Genomic DNA, 8,983 nt, shown 5'->3' with positions numbered 1-8,983 from the left:
TGATAATGTCAGTTACACCACCTAAAGGAAATTAACCAATTCACCAAGTAATAGCTGAATGTCAGGTATCAGTAATGTGACCATGTTATCACAACATGCTGGACCTGTTTAAGGTAGGATTTCTAAGTCAACTATTCAATGCTGTGTCTTCCTAATAAAACTGTAGCTTCTTTCCTCAACAGATTCAGGGAAGATCTGTTCTAGGGGTAATAATAGATTGTCTTCCACCTGTGGTCATACAAGCTATGCCCTATAGCTCTGGGAGACAATCTTTGCATGCTATTATTTGCAAAATACTATTGCATATAATGTAGTACAGCTTTCACAACCATACAGGGATGGCAATGCTGAGAAAAGTGGTGCCAAATCACCCATTTCCAGTTCAATACATAAGGCTATGAGCATTGAGATATCAGCGCTTTCCCCTGTAGCTATCAATAGATTATCATATATTTCTCCATTCATGCCTTGGAAATCCAGTTAAGGACTGGAAGTTGTCCCATCAATGCTCTAGAAGGTGTCATTGTGTGATCCTGGAGGTGTACATCTATAAATAGCAATGTGAGGATTGGGTGTAATAACTGCAATGTCCAGTTCCTAGCTGGTGATCCTTCATGGACTCAAGCATCTTGGTATGGGGTATCTAAGTTTGCACTGGAAAAATAATATCTGTAGACTGGCTGAGACATCATATTGAGAGAATGAGAATAGTTAATTGCTGAGTGATAGGAAAATATCCAAAAATTCAAAGTGAGTATTCAAATGAGTAACCAAAAACAGGTATCAAAGTTTGAAGTCCTGATATCAAGAATTTGAAAACCAAGGAGATGAGAAGAGGCATGAGGTGTGCTAGGACATTCCCTAGGTTTTCTAATAGAAACAATGTTTGAAAGCATTCGTTTTTGACCACTAGCTCCATATTCCAGATGAGGAAATTAACCAAGTGCCAAAGAAATTTGCTTGGTAATGGGAGAGCCAGTTCATGTGCCAGGGTCCAATGGGTGACTCCTTTGTCTTGTATTCATTAAACAGTGAGCTGAATCAAACTCTCCCTGGAATAATTGGCCTGTAGTCCTAAAAGTAGCACCTCAGAGAAAGCAGATTGTGTTCAACAAGTCTGTCAACTCTTCTCCAGAGCTACCATGGAATCTTTCATACCTCTCAGTCACTGACTGACAGGTTGTGCAGGCCTCTGGTGAATATCTGATTAATCTGAAGATATTTTAGCCTACATTTCAAACAGTTATTCCTTTAAGATTTTTATCATTCTCAGGTTAGTTTGAAAGTTTGCTAGGCTTGCAAAGTTCTTTCAGTTTCCCAACAGTGAGAAGATCATTGAAAGACAGACATCAGTTTCAATGCAGACCCTCACGCACCAGCCCAGGCCTTAGACACAATGTTTGTTGTCTGGGGTCACTGATGAGAGACAGACAGGCAACAAGTGGGACAGATGACGATGTCTGATTCACAAATGTTCCTTGAAAAAAAGATATACAAGGTGAAATGCTGACTTATATTACTTTCTACATAGCATGGGTATATTTTATGATACTGAATTCCAAGGGATAATTAAACAAAATATGAGAGATTAATCCCCTAAATCTTCCATGAGAATAAACTGATTTTTATTTGCACAAACATTCCTCAGATGGAGAGATGATGTGGGAAAAGTCCTTAGCATATCATTTGTTAACATTAACTTCAAGGAGGTAGTTCTGACTAATTTTTCCATATTTCTGTTAAACATCTTGGGCCTTCAGATCCTTAGTCCCTAATCAAATATAGAGATTTTCTGGGGTTATAAAATCAGTATAATTGCCTGACCAATAGAGATGATAGATAGGGAAGAATGATTTTTAGTGACTAAGAAGGCATGGATGCTAGGAACACAGTATATCTCCACCTGAGTATCTCTCTGATTCAGAGAGTACCTCCAAAAGTCTTAGTGACTTTCTAGGCATTCATCAAAGAGCCAGAATCTGCCATCACTTACTTGTCAAAATGGCTGCCATGCTATTTGCTCTTCATTATCATATAAAACATCTCAGCTTTTGGGGTTCATCCTTCCATCTAGCCCCACCCTTCCTTGCTCCTGTCATCTACCAACCATCCCCTTCTTGCTGCCAAACTCATCAAGTTGTAAAATCTGAATGTTTCTTTAGACCATAACCATGTAGAGGCATGTCAGGGTGTCATTGGTCAGGATAACATTCATAGAAAACCATCCTCACTTCCATTGGCTACAGGGCTCTACTTCACTGGTCACTCTAGGACCCAACCTGTATAAACAGAAAACTCCAAGTTATTCCTCTATGACCCACCTCCTTCTAGTGCTTGATTCTTCCATGATCACAGACTTTGGTCACTTGCTTCCCTCTACCTACCTCAGGGCTAGTTTCATAAATCCTCTAACCAACTCCTTAGCATCATTGCTCCTCTGATCTTCCACAAAACCTACTGATCTGAAACCTTACCTGGATAATCCCATAATCACTTTTCATCCATCTGGGCTGCTAAAAGACTGGCAACAACCCTCCTCATGCTCTCTCATTAAATCCTGAAGTCAATCACTTGTCCTTTCACTTGTTCTGTATATATTCATTGCTCTCTCCCCATTTGCACTAGTGACTATCTCGAATCTTTACTAATCTCTCAGCCCCTCAGGACATCAGTTCCCATTTCACTTCATTAAGACAGTTAGTGTTATTGGGAGATGGCAGCCTCAAGTTTCTGTTTCTCACCTCCAAATCTATACACTAATCTTTAACCAACTTCAAAAGGTAGATTTTTGTTTTCTTTCTTCTCTTCAGTAATTAATAGTCTTGCTCCCACTTAACTTCACTGTGTAGAAGATCTTGTTATAATTATATTCTCTCTCTCTCTCTCTCTTTCTCTCTCTCTCTCTCTCTCTCTCTCCCCTCCTTCCCTTCTTCAACTTCTTTATAGATATTGGTAACTTCTGCACACACTTCAGTTATCTCTCCTTTAACAAAGAATCAAAGATGAAATTCATACTTGCATTTTTTGATAAGATATTAGGTGACAACAACTATGACAGGTGCAAGGGGTACTTACTGACATACAAAGCATTCATGACTCTTCCTCCATTAAGAGAGATTAAGTTCTAGTGCATGATAAAGATGATATACAATGAATATGAAATGAATATATCATGAACAATAAAATAATCACAAGCTGTCATGTAAACTTGTATCAGGGAGTAGCTCCTGGGCCCATGAGTAGGGGACTTGGGAGAATGAGGGTCAAAAATGGGTGCTGGGCCTCCCTGGTGGCGCAGCAGTTGAACTCTGGGTTGCGAAGCAGCCCGCAGCCTCTGCAGCACTGGTTCAATCCACGGCTGCCGGGCAAGGGTCCCACATGGCGCGCAGACCTCTCCTGCCGCCCACTGCTCCCCTCAGCAGTGTACTTTGTCACTCTGCCTGTTCTGCTCTCCTCTCTGGCTCTGGTGAATTCTCTCACCCTCCCGCACTTCTGACTGTACCTAGTGCTTGTATAAATAAATAATTAAATCTTAAAAAAAAAAAAAAAAAGAATGGGTGCTAACTCACCTACTTGATAGCTAGTCATTCCTTAATCTTGAGCACCACTACTTCCCATCCCCCCAGATGTTTTTATATTTATTTTCATTGGGGTCACTTTTTGAAATAGTTTATGTTTTTACATTCTTGACTTCCTTTCTTCCTTGGTTCATGACTGTGTGGCTTCAATTTCATCTCTGCTTCCATTCCAGATTTATCCTAAGTAGAATCATCTTTGACCTCCTAGTTCTCAACAAAAAAGGACACATCCACATCTGTGTTAAAATGCAAATTCATTAGAATTGTCCAAAAGAGATATCTGTGCAGATTCTCTTCAGTAACTCCATACCTTATTAGGGTAAGCAAGTATAACATCTCAGCCTCACAAAGTCAGGAATAGAAAATAGAATACAACCACAAGCATAGGAGACTTTTAGATCCAAAAAGAATAATATGTTAAACATTTAGTAGTTAATTTTAAGATCTCAATGAAATAGATTCATATCTAGAAAATTACCAACATCAACAGTGAGTCATTGACAGTGACTCAAAGGGACTACTAAAATTTTAATTTTAAAAAAGAAATAGTCAAATAATTGCCTTTAGTGGTTTAGAGCATTTCCCACCAATTGGCAAGGGTTATAAAGACACTGTGCTATAAGTTACAGAGCCTAGGGAAGTGCCATCCAATGGGGTAACCACTAGCTCAATGTGGCTACTAGATACTTGAAATGGGGTGTGTCTGAATTGAGATGATCTGCATGTGTAAGTACACAGATTCCAAAGACTTAAGATGAAAAGAAAAAGAATGTAAAAATTCATATTAATAGTTTTTATTTTAATTATACGTTGAAATGTTTTTTTATGGGGGGGGCTTAAGTATATAATAAAATTAATTTTATCTGTTTATTTTCACTTTTTAACCCTTAGAGAACTTAAAATCACATATGTGCTTGCATGATACATTCATAGGATAGTGTCAGTCTGGTTTCAAAAAAAAAAAAAAAAATAGTATATGCACCAAATCACTGTGGATAGTGAACAGAAAGGAAAAGCAACTTTGAACAAAGTATTGTTGACACTTAACATCTGCTATGATTTTTCTATATGCCAGTACTATGTTAAATATTTTCCATATATTATCTCATCTCTGGTCTCAGAACATCCATGTAGAGTATGAAACCCTAGTTTTTTTTTTTTTTTTACAGCATTTTTTACTATGTCCCTATTCATGTGACACAGTCAGCATGTGACAGAGCTGGCCCTCCTACCCAGGTTTGCCAGACCCTGGAGCACATGCTCACCACCTTGATACAGTCTTCAGCTTCATCCACTACAGAAGGATTAGGAAGCACTGTGTACAGAATCAATCCCTTTAAAACCTTCCTTTTCTTGGGCCTCCCTGGTGGCACAGTGGTTGAGCACTGGGCTGCGAGGTTGTCCGCAGCCACTACAGCACTGGTTCGTTCCCCAGCCACCAGTGAGGGTCCCACAAAAAAAAAAAAAACCTTGCCTTTTCTTAAGCTGTCTCTTCTGTTGAACTTCAAGTCAATTTTGCTCATGTTCTGCAGTCACTTTCTGGCCATGACAGGGAAAAAGCTGGCTACCACATCACCAAATATTAGGAAAATGACCCCTGAGTGAGGCTAAAGAGAGAAGTAGAAATAGCCCCAAGGTCCGGCAAGTCTATGCTCAGCCTGCCTGACCATAATTCGACCATTTGGATTTTATTTGCATTCCCTCTGTCCTCCTAGACAGGAACAGGCCTTTTCAAATAGGCTTAGCTTTCCAAATCCACTCAAAATGTCACAAAATTAAATGAATGGTTTCTTAGACACCATGGGGAGTAGAAACCCAATAGCAAAACACTAATGGTTTCCTTTGCAGGAAGCCCCTTTGAGGATAAAAGAATTCATCTAAGAGTCAGACCCCTTCCTGGCTGGTGTGTCCATCTGTCAGATGACAAGCCGTGGGGAGTCAATAGCACCCTCGCCCCACTCCATCTGTGATCTGGGAGAACAAGAGAAGAGCCGGTCAGAGCGAAGAAAATCCTGATCCTGTGATTTCAATTACAGGGAGGTGAAAAATTATTTGATATCTGAGCTTGCTAAAGGTGCCCATTCCTTCTGCTCCAAAGATCTTTCTTGCTAAACTTAACAAAAGAGGAGAAAGAAGTTTTGATGCATATTGAAGGGAAGGGGTAGTGGAAAGAAAGCGAGCACAGCAGGTGGAGAGTTGATGACAATGCAGACAAAAGAAAGAACTTCTTAAGATTCTTTCTAAGAAATGGAATTTGCACTGAGCCATTCATTTATTAGGGCATCTCTCACACTTTCTCTTGCTTTCTATCTCTCATACCAAGAAATAGATTTGGGTGTTTGAATCCATGTTGATAGGACAGATTTGGTGTTACTCTCAAAGATAACGTTCTTTGAACCTCTACATCTGGGTAGTGGGAGAGCATACATTTAGGCAGCTTGAAAGGAGTCCCAACTCTGTCTCTGACAGGTGTCCATCTTGGTTTTCCTGGAAACAAAATCCTGGCAGGGCTTTTGGCCTCCATTAATTATAACCCATGCAACTGAACATACCTTCCTAGGTGGAGATCCAGCTGACCAGCATTCAAACCTGCCTTGACTTCTAGTTGTATGATACACACAAGTTATCTAACCTCACTGAGCCATAGTTTCCTCATCTGTCAAGTGAAGGAAGGAAAATTTTCCTTATTGGAGCTGTGTAAGGTTAAAACACATATAAATTACTTGGCTCACTGTAGCCGCTTAGCACTTTTTATCTCTAGAAATATCTCTCATCTGTAAAGAATGAACTATCATGAATTATGCCTTTTGAAGCTTAACACCCCTACTCTATACAAACTCATATCACAGCACCCGATAATGGTGAAATAAATTAGCCTCTATGTCTTGCCGCTGGTTCAACCCTGTCAACATTTTCTCTAACTGCATCTTCAAGCTCTTGGCACATTCCATAAAAATATTACATCACTGTCCAAAAAAATATATAACTGTCCAGTGATCAAAGAGAATGACCTCAGGTTATGTGGTGGTTAAGAAAAGCCACTTCCTTTTGACATCTCTGCTATCCAACATGAGCATCACAAGATGTTACAGAGCAAAACTGTATGACTATAATAATAAACATGACATGATTGGAAATGATAATACTTTAATAGAGGAACACATGAAGGGAAATTAGCCTTATAAAAATTCTGGCATGTTTGTTCTAAAAATTAAGTCACACTGCATTAAAGTCACACATTATAAATTTGGTTTCTTCATCTTGATTGCAAAACTGTGAAAAGCAAGAGCCCTTTCCAATATGGTGCATGTCCTTTAGTATCTGCCACTTGGCTTGACCAATAGTTGTTGCCTAATTAACATTTTTTATTGGTTGACTGTTTAAAAAACAATAGTTCTTTGTCTGGTGGCTACAGAGGCTGAAATGAAGGGGGTATGGGTCTCCTTATTTCCTGGAGACTACAACCTCATTAAGACTTTGAGCACCATATTTGCATGACAATCCCTCCAAAGTACAGTGTGCAGAGGGAAAGGCCTCAGAGAATAGGACCAGCATGGAATAATGGGCCCAGAGATGGCAAGCATGTAGGTTTGGGTGTCACTGTGTCTGGGTTACTGTCTCATTTTCTAAAAAACTAATGGACAAGAGAGCTGCTTTGAGTTGTGTAAATCCCAGAGGACTCCAGAGTTATTGGTTGACCAAGGATCACATCCTTTCCAGAAGTAACTCCAGGCCTCAGAGGTGACCTAAAATGGAATGAATCTCCCACAGGATATTGTCCGTGCCCAACTGTCACTTTTTAATGCTCATTTTATGGAACTTTTCAAATGCCTTAGTTGTTCACTTCCTTCCTTGTTACAGCTGATGACTTTTTGATCTCTCAGAATTTTTCATTTAATAATTTTTAAGAGGAGTGGAGGAGTTAAGTCTCTCTTAATTTCTTAAGTGTATCAGGATTTTCTTTATGAGGAGTATCCGTTTTTATAATGTGTGATATTTATGAGCCTCCTCTTCATAAAATAATAATAATTATTATATTTCTATAGTGTGTTCCAAACAACTAAATTATATATACTTTTTTCCTAAAACCATGAATTAAATAATTCCCCTAGATATTATGGTATATCAGTACTTCAGTTGAGTGACTCCTACCTGATCCTGGGTTCCTGGTTCTGTTTGGCAAGACTGGATGATCAGCAGCGCTAGAGAATAGTCTCTGTGTGGCACCTGTATTTCTAACAGAAGTCATTTCCTCCCAACAGCAATTCCATTTTGACAGTTTGCTCAAGCATAATTAAAATTTTTCATATCCACTGGGGAAAATACAAAAAAAATAAAGTCTATATTAGTACAAACATCTAAATAACAGCAGTTGTGGTGAAGATGTTACTAGAGCAGCTGTCAAGACCTGTGGCTATGGAGGAGAGAAGAGTGGAAAAGGTAGGGACTGTACCAAGCATCTCAGCTTTGGATGAGTCTCGAGATCATTCACAGGAGAGAATTTCAAAGAGCAGGCCAATCCGTTGATGTCCCCTGGAGATCTTTTATCATTTCTTCTATCTTATCAGCTCTTATAACCAATGAATACTCCTTCCTGAACTTATGATGTTGGATCTCCATCTATCTTCCAGCAAGAAGGTTAAACTGGAGTTGTCTGTTTAAAATCAGACTGACAAGCCTTAATTCATTTCTTTAAGTCCACCTAAAAGAGTAGTTCTCTATTACCTCAAAGATATTAAGTTCCTGGGTTGATTGTGACTTCGACAGATGTATGACAGGTCAGTGCCCATGACTGAGAGATGTGTCAGAAGCCCCTTCATCCTCATTCATTTCATCATTTCAGAACCAAAATCAGGAGTGTATGAAGCAGTACCTGATTTCTCTTTCTAGTTCTCAAAAATGAACTCAGAGCACATTTTTGGGGAATGGTGGGGGGATGTGATATAAGCTTGTCTCCTGAGAAAGCAATTTTATCCTTTGACAGCTTTTGAGATAAGGGCGGGTCTGACAGGTCTCATTAAGAACATCCACAAGAGACAAGTCAGATAAGCCTAAGACCACTGCAGTTAGGAACCTTCTTTTTCTCTTGCTCAGCATTTGAAAAATAAATACATTAGCACATTAATATAAAATATCACCTGATTTCTAAAATAAAAATAAATCAGATCATTCTGGAAAAGGCAAGGTGGTTGTCCCACCTCCTAGTTGACTAAAGAAGAAGGAAATTCCCTTTTCAACTTATTGTTTAAGTGCTAAAAGTTTTATTTGGGTCTAAAACTTTTTTCAAAGTTAAAGTAACATTTTGCACCAATAAACATTTTGAAAACATTTACCCACTTCCCAATGACTTAGGGCAGGACGACTCTAACTACTAGTTCTGTGAACATATGCAACTTAGGACGAGT

The 8,983-nt window shown here is 39.0% G+C and overlaps 1 long non-coding RNA gene across 1 annotated transcript; it reads right to left on the bottom strand.

Moving 5' to 3' along the window:
- Positions 1-1,366: 1,366 nt before the first annotated feature.
- On the bottom strand, positions 1,367-8,247 carry LOC129145234 (uncharacterized). Its single transcript, XR_008550474.1, has 3 exons — positions 8,032-8,247; positions 7,731-7,891; positions 1,367-1,477 (listed from the first exon to the last, which is right to left on the bottom strand). It is a non-coding gene; the product is annotated as an uncharacterized LOC129145234 (long non-coding RNA).
- Positions 8,248-8,983: the final 736 nt, after the last annotated feature.

This window comes from Talpa occidentalis, unplaced genomic scaffold (genome assembly GCF_014898055.3).
Source record: "Talpa occidentalis isolate TD23 unplaced genomic scaffold, MPIMG_talOcc4v2.1, whole genome shotgun sequence".
Taxonomy (NCBI): Eukaryota; Metazoa; Chordata; class Mammalia; order Eulipotyphla; family Talpidae; genus Talpa; species Talpa occidentalis.
The sequence above is the reverse complement of the archived record's forward strand: the minus strand, read 5'-3'. Positions and strand labels throughout refer to the sequence as shown.